The sequence below is a fragment of the Ostrea edulis genome, chromosome 4 (genome assembly GCF_947568905.1).
Source record: "Ostrea edulis chromosome 4, xbOstEdul1.1, whole genome shotgun sequence".
NCBI lineage: Eukaryota > Metazoa > Mollusca > Bivalvia > Ostreida > Ostreidae > Ostrea > Ostrea edulis.
In genome coordinates this window covers 90,043,662-90,059,831 of record NC_079167.1, presented here as the reverse complement: position 1 = coordinate 90,059,831, position 16,170 = coordinate 90,043,662, and positions in this window count along the sequence as shown.

The window sequence follows — 16,170 nt, the reverse complement described above, 5'->3', positions numbered from 1 at the left end:
ACATTGAAGTTTTTTTAAAAGAACACATCTTGTTTTATGCTATTGCTGAACATTATAATTTAGCTTATATATTCAGAACAGGAATTGTTTTTCTAGATTTCATAGTTCTTGGGAGTAGCGATACTTTTCACTTGTACTCAGGTGACCGATAAGGCCTGTGGGCCTCTTGTTTTCTTATTTCGCTAGATTAATATGATTTCTTCTTCATTGAAATCTCTATGACTATGTAATGTATTACTTTTATTGACCATCCTGTTTTGCTAGGAGCCATTAAGCACCGTCATATACTTTTCAACTGACAGTGATAATGGGGAAAGATTCGCAGAATTATATTTAAAAGATGTACATTCAAAGTTCATTTTTATACATAGTGAATACGCGTATCAACACTTCGCGAAAGTTACGTCCCTTGTCCGCCATCTCTCGGATAAAAATCGTATTTCCCTACGTTGGCCTTTGTAATTTTCCTATCTGTAGCTTTGACATCTGTTATTTTTCCATCAATTGCAGTTAACTACAATATGCCCCAGATTGGGGCAACCCATTAACTTGTATGAAAACTTGGTAATACTTCCTATTACCAGCCCGTCAGAGTTATCGCGCTTTGATGACTCTTGCGCGTCAATGAACATGTCTCGCGAGCAAGTGCGAGATTACCGGGACATAATTAAAACGTTGATAGCCCCCCCCCCCTTTTTTTAAATATATATATATATATTTTAAAAAACGTGGTGTCAAATGGTAAAATAGCCATTAGTCAATTTACATTAAAAAAAACAAAAAAAAACTAACACTAATATATAAAACTAACGTGTTTTTGAACGCTACATAATGTATCGCATCTATTTCAAAAATCGATGTTTTCTATTCGAATTCCATCGACAGTTGTAATTTATGAAATATCTTAGATGAAGTTCGGAAACAAAACAGTTGTGTTCATTAGTGTTATAAATGTCACAATTTTTTTAAAATGCAGTTTGACAGATGGATAATTTATTTTAAAATATTGGAAAAGGAGGGGGTGCATGTATACTTACAAAGTCAATGCCATGTGAACCTGCGCTAATTGTATGATAAAATATCTTCATAGTCTGAGAGAATAAATTTAAAAGCATATGGATCCCATTATTTGCAAGAAAATTTCGTTATGTTGGATGTGCATTGGTTTTTTCCTTTACAGTTCTTCTTGCTCTTGCAGTTGATGCTTTTATATCTGTCATATTTAGCAAATTCAGTACCTGTGCTCCCTCACATAGTTTAACAAGTTTGTCTTTTTTCTTGTTAACATAATTTTATTTATTTCAACTTTATAATTCTGATCAGTGTTGTGGTTTGTAGTTCTTTATAATTTGTATTCAATGCCGTATTACGTGTGCCTAATGTTTACGTTGTCCCGGTAGCACGACTTTACGCGCCTTTAATTTGAAGAGTTCCACTAATGGAAATCAAAAGTATTGGCTAAAATTCCAAGTAATAACATCTTACATTTGGTAAGGTAAAGAAGGAAAACTTGGTTTTTCACCGATTGACCTTTGGCTGACCCCGCAAAGGGACGTAACTCGCGGCGAAGTGTTGATACGTGTATTGGATGTGTTTCATTTAACTGCGACATGTTCATAACGAAGCATATATTGTCAACCATGAAACGTATAATTAGTTGTTTACTCTATATATATTATAAGACACTCCTATACCCCCCCCCCCCCCCCCCCCCCGCATAAATCAGATCTATATATGGAGAAGCTAAACTTTCTTTCTTTTTTTAGATTCACCGATGCTATTAATAGTTTATACGATACTGATAAAAGAAACTGCTATTCATCTTTACTCTGATACTATATAGTTAATGCTACCGATAGGTGGAGTTAAATCAAGAGGAGATAAGTCAGTACAAGGTACAATGGGCCTCTCTACAAATAAATTGTGCCAGAGTGAAATCACGCGATACTCATGGGGAAAATGCTAAATCTTCTAAGAATATTAAGGAATAAGTAGGAAAGAACTAGGCGTAGGCAGGAGCTGGCGAACTTCACCGACTTTCCATGTCTCGTATCCTACATCGGGGGTAACTACTGATTGTCATCAAGGTCTTGCATGCTAGAAATAAATAGCAATGCTGATTAGTTTTTCAAATGCCATGATTTGAATCAATCACGTCCTTCTCTGAAAAAAGGCACGCAGTATGCTTTTCGTACATTGTCTATCTATAATCAAATTATCATTTATTTTTTTTTCAGACGAAAAGTTTATAACTATAAATTCTAAGAAAAAGTGAAAACAGCTTTATTTGTTGTAAAATTTAACGTTCAATGAATTGATAACAACCAAAAGATCACCATTTGAAATGACGAGGTCTACGACTTTTTCTACAATTTTTTTTATGTTTATCAAAAATGATGAAAGAAAACACAACTACATCTACGTTTTTAAAAAGTAAAATGAATATATCTCAACTTTTGAACAGCATAAGAATTTATGTGTTTAGGAATTTTCTGTTTGTGCTTATTACAACTAAACCAAGATATACATCAATTCATGCATCCATTTTGTGTTTGTTTGTATCAAGTGTCCTTAAGACGGAAATTTTAACATAAAACGCACAAACAAATGAAGACAATTTATCCTCGCGCAGCGGAGGTGCTGAATAAAAACGTTGATTTAATACTGACACCAAGGTTGCTGTAAAATATCCTATTGAAAATACCAGAAGGACTTGTGTGTGCGTGTGACATTCAAGATTTAGGATCCATCAAACACCACTGGGAAGAGTAACATGTTTTATTGGTCATTTTAAATCACGTGATTGCTCTTCTGACCGAGAAATAGCAAAGTTGTAAATATCAATCATCATGAAACTTCTGACGTCATATTTTATTTGGCCATTGACGTAAGTTGAGAATGGACTACATACTGCGACGTTTAAAATCTTTAAAGTCAATGATATGTATGCTATAACCTTGATCCAAGGTTGTTTACTGCATAGGGAAGAATATTCCCACTGTCTGAAGGCGATATCAATCAATATTGGATGAAATGAGGAAGAGACTAAAACAAATTGCGTATCAGCGTCAAGTGATATTGTTTCCTCGAAAAAGACGTTATTTTCGCAATGAACATCAGGTGGTTTCACACAACATGAGGAAATGAAATGTACTTCATGCTCATTCATGGAAGATAAAGATGCAAATAATATGAGAATTATATTTTGCTTCATTAAATGGATTATTGCAAGCTTACAATGTATTACACGTGTATGTAGGGGGTAATTACCACTATCGTTTATTTTATCATTGATTTATTTTAATTTCACGAACCGGCTAATTTACCCGACCGTGTAATTTCTCTTTCTGACCACGTTCAATTCTTGTCACCGGGAATTTTAGGTCTTCAGATTAAATTGTTAAATGTCACTGGCTTTTCTGAGGAAAATAAAATAGCCGCCTTTCAACAATGGGGAAACCTTGGGAACTGATCTGAATTAAAAAGTAAGTACATATCCCACAGCAGCGCCATCTGGTGTGAAAATAAAGGCATATCCTATGATGTTATTCGACTTGTGATTTGTAACGACCAGAATTATCGATTTTCATTAGTATTCGAATACATGTTTTCATCTTGTAAATTGATAAAATAGGTTGTCAAAAGAGGATTACGGATTTGAGTAATATTTTGATTTCCTCCATTTTAATTCATGTTTGAGTAATATTTTGATTTCCCCCATTTTCAAGTGTAATATATGTATACGGACATTTCATTGCACCGAGAAACGCTTTTGAAAAAAAAAACACCCAATAGTTTTGTCTACGTGTATTTTATTACAGTTAAATAGAGTTTACTTTAAAACAAAGAAGCACTTTAATTGATTTTAATGATTTTTTTTAAATTCTAAAAACTGATATCATGAATAAAATACTCAAAGTTTTGATACATTATTTTTAAAAATTTGATTTCTATTGTACAAAACTTTAATACCATATGAAAGATATTGTAACTTTTCTTCAAAACCTTTCATTTTGGTACTTTAATATAGAAAACTACTTTAGTATTTTTGATTGGGGGGGGGGGGGGGGGTATCATGAAGACGCACTGTACGTACAAAATATGTCAATCTGACAGATCTAGGGTAGGTTTGTATTGTATGTTTCTGAATAAAACAAAATATTTCAAAATGGACTCATTACATTCAAAATGTGAACATATGTATTGAATGTACTAACAAATATAAATATCTAGGAGTAATATTATCCTCCTGTTCCTCATTCAAGGAATCAGAATCTGATCTATACAATAAAGCTTTTTATACAGTGCTTATACAGAGAATATCAATCTGAATTCATATAATATGAATTATTAGTACAAAAACATTAGTTATTTTAGGGAAAAAATGGGCATTTTAGTACCCAATTGTAAAAATCTCAAATCTCATTTTTCAAAAAACAAATGAAGAATCAGGTACGGAAACAATTTTTACATTACTGGTCAAAAAACCTGAAGAGGGTCAGAAATCAGGAAAACTCACAACATATTTTTCGTATAAAGAAAACTTTACTATGGAAAGTTATATATTTTTAGAATCCCTAGAATTAAGAAAAACTCTATGCAGATTTCGAATTAGTACACATGACCTTCGAATTGAAAGAAGAATATATGAATTTATAAAAACCAATTCTGGCCAGAAGATTTATTTAGAAAGAAACAAAAGAATATGTGAATTATGTAACCTTAATTGTGTATGAATTTCATTTCCTCACTGATTGTCCATTCTATGTTGAAGAGAGAAATTTGATTTTTAATGGTATATACAAGCTCAACTAAAAAGTTATCTATTTAACAAAATAAGGACAAATTTAATTGGTTGATGATTAATGAAGACAAACCAGTAATTGTCAAATTGAGTGAATATTTAGTTCAAACTTTCAGAAAAAGAAGTGATGCTTTAAAACTGCAAAAATCATTATAGTTTATTATTCATATGTTGGTATAATACTGATATTGCCCATTTACTTGTGTATACACATGATTAGCAATTCATATATGTATGTACTCGTTTCCCCAACATGCTACAGCCACATGTAGTTTGCAGTCCATGTAACCTGTAGTCAATGTTGTAAACTTTCTTTCTTTTTTGAAATTTCCTTCTTTATAAGCTGTCTTGCTGTTATGCCCACTGGGCCCAAAATTGGAATAAAGCTTATCTTACCTTATCTATATAGGGGTGTGGGATGGTCTAAGAATTGTGCACATGCTATCACTTATTCTGAAGCGGACAAATGTCACGCCTTGCGGAAGAAGGGATGAAGCTAAGCTACACATTATACGTTCAGTTCAGTAAATTTTAGCAACGAACATAGGATCTATTTCCAACATTACAAGTGTCAATATTGGTTTTTTTTCCCGCTTTCGTGATTTGTTGTCGACCAAGATTTTGACGTCCTTAATATGACCCCTAATCGATTTTTGAATCCTATCTCTCGTGTACTGTATTTGATGACGAAATTGTACGCGTGTCTCTTTTTACAGCAAGCTAGGATAATGATAACAATTAAAACTGGATCTTCCCTGCAGACAATGACGATCATCTGATGCATACTTATCGACATATACACAATACTTATAGTAGCCATTCATTGAAGAAATGAATTGTAGTTCCATGAGGATAGGTTTGGTACATGTACTTCCCCTATAGCTGGTGACGTCTCATTATGAGTGAAAAATTCTCAACAAACGAAACACATTGAAACTGAGTACATAGTATAAAAGAAGACTACCACATCAGTGAAATTAATGTCCACCGGGTGCTAGGATGGCTTTCTCTGTCTCAGATACTCGCATAGTCAAATTGTTTGTATTTGATTATAAATCATCTTTTCGCTTTTTAGACATCAAAACTCAATACATAGCAATAATGATGAAAGAAGATTCTACCAAAATTGGGAAGTTCGTGTCCCCTGGGTCAGGAGTTCAATTGACTGACTGATTATTGTTTAAAGTCCTTCTCGAGAATTTTTCACTCATATGAAGACGTCACCTTTGCCGGTGAAGGGCTGCAGACCTATGCTCGGCGCTTACGGCCTTTGAGCAGGGAAGGATCTTTATCGTGCCACACCTGCCGTAACAGGGGACCTCAAAGGACCGCCCCATTTAGTCCCCTCTTACGACAAGCAAAGGATACAGAGGACCTATTCTTACCCGGATCTCCACGGGAATCAGGGGTTCCAATTCTAGGACACAGGTTTAATTAATAAAATCCATTATTTCTGTAAGGAAGTGCTATTCTTTCCCCTGGGTATCAAACAATAAAACCGATTACATAGTGGTTATAAGGAAAGTACCCTCTACAAAATTTGTGAAATTCATGACCCCTTGGCCAGGATTTTGGAACTAGGGGAGCTTTAATACTTTTAAAATGAATGCGTATTTTCTTTTTGATTTCTAGACATGAAACAACACAACATATGTTGCATGGTAAAGAGCGAAACCATGAATTGATTACCCCTGGGTTCTGGTACAAGGGTGGGACTTATTAACTTTCTGAACGTTTGTTTCCTGGACAGATGAACAGAGCCCTGGTGTAATGAGAAGCTGAGCCCCGGTGTAATGAGAAGCTGAGCCCCGGTGTAATGAGGAGTTGAGCCCCGGTGTAATGAGAAGCTGAGCCCTGGTGTAATGAGAAGCTGAGCCCCGGTGTAATGAGAAGCTGAGCCCCGGTGTAATGAGAAGCTGAGCCCCGGTGTAATGAGGAGTTGAGCCCCGGTGTAATGAGGAGCTGAGCCCCGGTGTAATGAGAAGCTGAGCCCCGGTGTAATGAGAAGCTGAGCCCTGGTGTAATGAGGAGTTGAGCCCCGGTGTAATAAGGTGTAAATACTGATGAACAGAGTCCTGATGTTGATAATGAGGAGCAGAGCCCCGATGTTAAAAATGATGAACAGAGCCTCGGTGTTAATAATAAGGAGCGGAGCCTTGATGTAAATAATGATGAACAACGCCCCTATGTAAATAATGATGAACAGCGCCCCGATGTAAATAACGAGGAGCGGAGCCTCAATGTATACTAATTATATCTAAGTGCTCTTGGCTCGAACTCCGTATCTTATTGTAGAGATGCCCCAGTTGGGGTAGGAATCGGCCATTTGCTTTTGGTTGCATCTTCTTTCACTCTCCACTTCATCATCCTCTATCGTCGTAGCGGTTTGTGTGGCGTTGACACTATGTCACGTCAGAATTTGTCTGCTGGCAGTGGTCCGGGGCTTAACCCTGGGCCGGTGTCAAGTGCCTCATGAACACGCTGCGTCACATCCATCCATACTCAATACACGCCCATCCATACATCATTTACTTACACCCTCAACAGTCGGACACTTCTGAAGTAACACCTCTGGTGACGGGAGTGGCTGACAGTTATACATTTTAACCTTTAAGGGCTACTGCAGGTATCAGTCACTTCTGTTAACTGTAGTTTCCCGACTATAACACATGCCCACATGCCCACCGCCATTATAATTTATACACCAAAACACCCAAACATACCATAAACATATCGCTTACCCTTGGCAGTTTACGCTCATACCTTTACCCAAAAACATACCCTCCTCAACTAATTCCTTTTATATAGTGCTAAAATAAAATTAACCAACTCCACCCCCCACCAAAAAAAAAAATAAAATAAATAATATATATATATATAATTAAAAAAAATATGACAAGAAAACACAGAAATCCTCCGTAAAGCTTTGGCGCTTTCATTACATCTTCAGAAGCTTTACAAAAATGTATACATAGCAGTATCATAGTAACAGTGATTATGACGTCAAAGTAAGCGGAACATTAAGAGGCCGTCCACGGAGATATCAGGCAGTAGCTATAATACGGCTGGCACATGCAATTCCCCAAAATTGTATTCATACCCAATAAAAGTTAAGGTCACACGCCAATTTCATCGTATGTAAAGTGAATTTCATAAAAAACATTGTTAGATGCCAAAACTTCGCCTATTTCATAAATTCGAGGACACTATATAATCTATAGAAAATGATCATTTTGTAAAGTTAAATAATACCCAATACAATAAAATTTGTCCAGAAAGTATAAACAATATTTGAAGGAAATTCCTTAATAATTAAGATGAAACAATAAAATTGCTGGGAAACAATGCTGTTGTTGAGCATTTACTGACAGAAGTAGCCAAAAAGCCAGTAATTTGAGTTACCTCCCTTGGCGTAAAAAATGTAAAATGATCCGAAACTTGCATAAATTGTAATTTTCGAAGAGAACAGTATTTATATAGAACATTTTTCACTTATCTCGATATTTTTTATCAAGTGTAAACGTGGAATTAATTTTTTTTTAATTTGATGGTGAAAAATAAATATTCAGCCCGGACCTTATCAAAGTTTCGTGGGTAAACAGATATGGCTGACAAGTGATAGAAACGTGAAGTTTTTCTAGGAGTGGTCCTTATTTTAGGGACTTGTCAACCCATAATAATTGTTCAAAAGACATAAGTGGATATTCAAGATATTTTAAAGTTGGAACTGCGTGTAATATAAATGGGGGGGGGGGGTGTTAATGTAGGGATTTTTAAAATCTGTACTACAACACAATGTTTATCCACAAATCATTGAATTAAGAAACAATAGAATCACACAAAAACAAGATGAAAGTGGTGAAAAGTGTTTATTGTCCTGCAAGCTATGTACATATCAGCATGCATGCATAAAAATAATGTATATTAAAATTATATCAGATTATTTTTGACTGATTTTTTTTTACTAGCTACTTTTCACATGTGTTTGTTTTTTGGATTCCTAGATTTAATAACTATTAGGATGAATGAATCAGTGTGAGAGGGTAGTATATGTACATGTATGTATGTGACAAAAACCAAATAATAAATATAAAAAAAATAATGATATATATTTATTCATGTAATTATGCAACTATAAGAACCATTATGTGTGTGGGGGTGGGGTGTGTGTTACAGGTTGATGTATATCATTAATTTCTCTAAATTTAAGCTGAATGGATTATAAAATTCAGATGGTTTAATATGACACAAAATCTGATGATTTATTTGCATGCACACAGGTACTAAAGTGTATTAGTGTGACATACATGTATATACCAATTACCAAAGCTTGATAATGAATACAACGCCCATTTCATTACAGATTTGGAAAATAATTATAGTCAAATCACCCCTACTGCAAGCCAATTAATTATCAGACTGTATCAGTGAGTACATTTATTTATTTCAATCAAAAGATCTTAAATTCAGAACATGGTACATCTGACCTTGTCATATTGTCATAATTCATAAATTATGTAAGTTTAGAACTATTACAGATAAGAGCTTAATTCCACATTTGACATGTATATTTCTTGAGACAAATCCTGACCAAAGGCATCCAATGTTATGATGTCACAATCCTTTTGTTTTAACTCACTTGACAGACATACATGTAGAATATAAAAACTTTAACTTTGACAATAACATAAGAATGGTTAGAGATGGGGGTTGGATATTTCAGAAATGTGTGTTCCTTCATGTCATATGATAGTAACATTTGTACCTTACGACCTTGACCCTTCATATTGAAGTTTTATGTGGTGTCACCATGCCACACACAACACATACATGCATTTTTAATTCATGACTGTTATCAAAGATTTTAACCCACTCGACAAGTTTTAAACTCTCTTCAGACAATTCTTGTTTAGATAATTTCAAATACTAGCTCGTATATATATATATATTGATTCAAAAATTAAACCACATTCTGATTTCAAAACATCACCTCTGACTTATATATATATATATATATATATATATATATATATATATATATATATATATATATATATATATATATATATAAAGTCAGAGGTGATGTTTTGAAATCAGAATGTGGTTTAATTTTTGAATCAATGAATATATAGTTTTTTGGGTTTTTTTTTAGCTCACATGAGCTGAAGGCTCAAGAGAGCTTTTCTCATAAATATTTGTCTGGATTCTTTTGTCATCATTGTGGTAATAATTTTTCCCATTTTCATCTTCTCCAGAACCACTGGCCCAATTGAATGAGATTCATTTTCGTTTAAATGAAAGGTCATGCCCCCTTTGAAGGGAGATAATCAAGAAAAGGCAAAAATAGGATGGGGTCGTTTAATGTAATGAAAATATGCAAGCATTCCCAGGTTGTGTAGATTGGAGTTAGTTCAATTCATGACCTGGGTGTAGGATGAGGCTATAATAGGGGGTCAAAGTTTTATAAGGGATAATATAAGGAAACATCTTTAACATTCCTCTTCTCAAGAAGAGTATGTCAATGATTAGTCATATTCATATACAAGGATCTTCAGGTAGTGTAAATTTTAATTTGTTCAATTCAGAGGCTTAAGAATTAGGGTATGGAGGAGATCAAAGTATGATGTGGGAATATACAGGAAATTAAAACAAATTCTTTTCAAGGTTAGCAGGGCCACACTAAATCCTTTCAAACTGCAAATGTTCCTAATTTGTGTTGATTCATTTTTCATTTCTATGCACCCATGACTAAAGTCGGGGGGGGGGGGGGGGGGGGGGGGGGGGGGGTCTGTCTGGAACTTGCTCATGTTAGTAATAAGGCTCTCATATTTCATATTTTTATTCCTTATAATAAGACATTTCTTTTGATATCAATTTTTTTTTACTTTTGTGTTTGGCCTACTTTTAACAAAATATAACCTACAGTAAGCAATTCTCCTGAACTATATATAAGGTAGTCTAGCCTTTTATGTTTAGTATTTAGATATCTTATGGCAAGAACTTTCATTTGATACCATTCTGTTTGATATTGTGACCTTGGTTTTGAAGTTTAACCCAGATTTTATTATATTGATATTTTACATAAAGATATACAAAATGTGTATATTCTTTATTACCAGACTTTTAATTTAGTACATGACCTTAGTCTTTAAAATAGCATGATTTTCAAAAACTTTAAATTGGTATATAGTTTCTCAGCCACTTTGGATTGGGCTTTGATATAGATTTCAACATATTATAGATTACTAATGAAAAGAGCTTTACTTTTGAACTTCTGACTTTGACCATGTTGACCTACTTTTGAAAAACATTCATTATTACCAGATCTGTTATATCTTGAGGGATAAGGTATTGGGTTAGTTTGTTTCACATGAAATGCCTTATGACCAGAATTTATTTTATATCATGACCTTTGACCTTGTGACTATATCAAACATATGATCTTGACTTTCTTAGTGCATTGCTTACAGTGCTATTTAAACATGTTCATCATTTTATTTCCATTAATTTACACAACTGTTGTTATTTAGATCTCAGCTGAGTCCAAGATAGGAAGAGGCTTTGGAGAGAATACAGAATTACTACAGACAAAAGACTTGTGAAGTTATAAGGCGAATTGCAGAACTCATAGCTCCACTTCAATCTAGATATCTGATATGCATGTTGACAGTTATTTCACAGAAACACTTTGCAGCTGACAAAGATAATCAAATGATGACCACGACTTTAACTCTATGGTTGCAGGCATATTTTCAATTTTTGAAGTGACAAATTTTATTCCTGCTTGTGAACCAATATTCAAAAGAAACACTGCTATGGCATTAGACATAAATTAGAAGAGAGTGGTGGGGTGGCAAAATAAGATTCCATACTGTGAAATGTATCAATTGTTAATATACATGTATCAATATAAATTCAGTGCCAATTTTCATAATTTCTAGGGGAAAAGTTTGTTTGTAACAAATGTCAGAAATATGCACTAGCTCTTACTTTGCAAACCATGCTACTAAGTACCAGGCATTAAGACATGATTTGTTTATTGTCATTTGTTAACAGAGACAGATCCAGTGATTTGAAAGGGGGGGGGGGGGTCCAGAAAAATGATCTAAATCTGCATTAGGTCATATCCGATGAATTGATAAAGTAAATATGTTTATTATTGATTGCTAGTTACATGTAACCTTTTATGCATCAGTTGAAAATACTTTATGAACATTTTCTGTCACTGGGTAAAATTCAACAAACATTTTGTGTATCTGGAAGTGGTCAATATATATTTCAACATCAGAGTAAACATGCATTAAAGCAAGTCTGCCAATCTGATGTAGGCAGAAAATGGAATATGGCATGTTATTTCATGAATGCAAAGGGAAATACTTTACAAGAGAGTCAAAAAATTTCTGGTTAATGCTAAATAACTATCTAGATGTCCCAGAGAAAAGGAGAGGGTGTTTTCTACCCCCCCCCCCCCCAAACCCCCTCGGGATCTGCCAATGTCAAGTTTGTAATGTGAGTGAATGAATTTAGATTCTTCATGATAGGCAATTTATTAAAATTTGATTTACTGATAATTTTAACTTCATATATGTGTGTTAATTAATTGACTATTATCTCAAATCCTGTGTCAGAAATGACCTCTAAAAATCAACATTGTAAAATTTTATACAATGAATTACATAGGCATTTTTTTTGCCTTTATTATATAGAATGTATACAAAGACATGAAATTTATTTCTGAATGTTCATATGTTCTAGTAATTTTTCATGAATTTTAATCATTTAATCATTGATTTGTTATATCTACTTCATATTTATTTCTATTTATGTAGTTCAATAATCTTCATTTAAGTAGTTGACCTTTTTGCACTTATTGAAAATTTTGAGATTTCAGTTCAACTTTTCACCATCAAACCTTGCTTTTCCCACTGAATTTATTTTTGTAACTTGAAATACACCTCTTCAAGTTTCTGGTTATACATAATCTATTTCTTTTGAGACATTGTATTGGGTTTTGTGAGATCTTATATTTTGATCATTATTTTGTAAATTATATTGGTGTGAAATATGTGCAATGTTAACAATTAATAAATTCATTCATTGGATGAATATACACACAAAAACCCTCTTAGTTATTGCATATAGTGTATATCTAACATATAAAATATTGCTTTTCTCTATTTTTGAGTTATATGACATTTTAGAGCTGTTCAAACATAGCACTTTTTTCCAATATTTCGTGACCTTTTTGCACTGAAAATTATCTCAAAGTTGTTTTTCCATGTCGAACCCAAACTAAACATGATAGAAACTTTTTATTTGGCAAATTTCATATTGGGGTCAGTAGGAACCTGTACACAAAGTTTCATGAAAATCTGAGAGATAGCATGTGCCGACCTCTGCCTGATATCATAATGGACACCCTCTTAAATGTTATGACGTCAAAGTAAGCGGAACGTTAAATGTTTACATTTTTGTAAAGCTTCTGAAGATGTAATGAAAGCACTAAAGCTTTACGGAGGATTTTTGTGTTTTCTTTTCATATTTTTTTTAAATATTAGTATCCGCTTACTGAGACTATTTCAATTTTGGAGATATATATATATATATATATATATATATATATATATATATATATATTTTGGAACTGTATACATGTATTTTCCTGCTTTTTTATTGAATTATTTTGACTGTGTGATATCAACTCTTTCTATTTGGATTTATATATATATATATATATATATATATATATATATATATATATATATATATAAATTAAAAATAATACTAACATGCATATCTTTCTTTAAAATAACACAAATTATATTAAAGTCAACACTCAAACACTAAATCTCTAAGTCCTTAATATTAAACTTCCCATTTAGGTCTATCATTAAACTATTTTAATATATCCAGGCATATCCTGGATTAAATATAGGATTCAGAATCCTATTCCCTGTACTATCAATAAGCGTATGCTCCTTAATAGGGTAACTCTCTATATTATAGTTTAAATTAGACACACATACACTTAAATTTATCAAGTAAATCTTATACAATAACGCATCGGTGCTAGAGGCCAACTATCTATTAAAGACAGTGGTCTAACGCGTCTTCTATGTCTTTCTCATAAAATCATGGACGTGCGATCTTGGTCAACTCCACGTTAAACACTTTCGGCCATAAATACATTTGCACACACACAACTATCCTTCTGCTTTCGGCCAGTAACTAAGGAAATTTAGGCGACTATCTAAATTATTTAGACAAATTCAAGCACAAAGCTGGTGGGTTTCTGCACTGGATCCGGTGGGGTGCTCCCTTCGTACCTCCTTTGCCGCATCCTCAACACAGTCTTCAAGAAGACTGTCTCCCCGATTTTACTGAGGGAGATCCGAGGGTCGATCGACCACAGATGAAGAATAGCAAGCTATCTTCAAGAAGCCCTACCCCCGACTATACTGTGGGGATCCGTGGGCGATCGACTCTAGGAAGAGGAGATGGACCCATTCACCACCTTCTGAAGGACCTAACCATCCCCGGATCTTCAAGAAGACCCGCCCCCGTTTCCAGGGGATCCGAGGGTCGACCACCATCGTCGCTTCGTCGCAACAAACCTAGTGTAGCAGGGTCCCTACTGGGCAGTCTGCCCTATAAATCTACACCGTCGTCGTACAATACAATGTTCAACTGTACCAATTCCCAAACAATCATTTACATTTTTACATGACCAACTATTGTCCACAACTGGCTTACATGTAAGTGACTTCCCAGATAATATGTAATGATCGATCACAAAAAGTCCTTCAGTAATTCAGTGCAAAGTTTGAACTGTTGAGACCAATCTCCCTCAACATTGATTGTCGTTAAGATATTACAACCAAACAAAGATGACAACTAACTGGTGATTGGTCATCACTATACAAGTATAAACAAGTCACCATTTTTTCATGATGACGTTTGAGTCTTTTTTACTAGAAGTGGCCCATTTTCGTGTGTGCAATACTCAGGTGACCATTAAAAAAGTCTTTGAACCTCTTGTGTAATGAAAAAGCCATTAATGTTTTTAAGGCTTAAATTGTTCAAGATGTAATGTACATGTAATACGCCCTCAAGATACTTTAAAGGTGAAGATACCACACAGTGATCATTCTCATAACTCCTATAAAGGTGAAGATAACGAACATTGATCAATCTCATAAATCCTATAAGCAATACAAAATTAAGAGTAGGACAAATACAGTCCCCTACATGTAGCTATACCAGAGATGGGATCATCTGGTGTCCGGATAGGGCCATTTGCAAAAGCGTGACTGCGCGTTAGTCACAATGCGCCATCACGCCAACAAGCAACGTGCCTTCGCGCTCTCACGCCGACAAGCAACGCGTCTTCGCACGCAACGCGCTTTTGCGCCGTTACGCCAACGAACAACGTCCGTTCGCGCCGACAAGCAGCGCGCCTTCACGCTAACACAACTCGTCTTCGCGCCATCACACAACAAGCAACACGCCTTTGCGCCGTCACGCCAACAAGCGAAGACGCGTTGCTTATCAGCACGAAGGAGAGTTGTGTAAAGTTGTGATGGCGCGTTACTTTTTGGCTCAAAGGCGCGTTGTGTAAAGTTGTGTTAGCGTGACGGCGTGTTGCTTGTCGATGCGAAGGCGCGTTGCTTGTTGGCGTGAGAGCGCGATGGCGCGTTGCTTGTCGGCGCGAAGGTAATTTGTGTAAAGTTGTGATGGCACGTTGCTTGTTGGCTCGAAGGCACGTTGTGTAAAGTTGTGTTAGCGTGACGGCGCGTTGCTTCTCGGCGCGAAGGTGGGTTGCTTGTTGGCGTGAGAGCGCGAAGGTGCGTTGCTTGTTGGCGTGACGGCATGTTGTGACTAACTCGCAGTCACGGTTTTGCAATTGGCCCTATCCGGACACCATAGGATCAAGTGTCTACGAGAAATAAGTATCTCCTGTCGACCGGTCACACCCGCCGTGAGCTCTATATCGTGATCAAGTAAAGGAATAATCCGTAGTCAAAATTAGTGTGTATAAGAATATATACGGTAGAATTTTTGTCTTGCAAGAAAATAATTATTTAATCACCAAAAACTACATCTTCATGTGCCTGCTTTGAGGTTAAAAAGTGTTTGAAATAATGAAATACTGGTGTTATTACTGAAATATATAACAGAGAACAATTTTCATTGAATTCAATTTTTGGTGACAAAATTACAGCTGATGCCCCTTATTAAATCACTTGCAGGTGTTGATCTTAATCCTCTTTTCGCTTCTAACTAAAAAGTAGGGCAGTCTTAATAAGTTTTTATCTGCAATTTTTCACATTTATTTTACTGGTATCAAATGATATTGAGGTCAATCC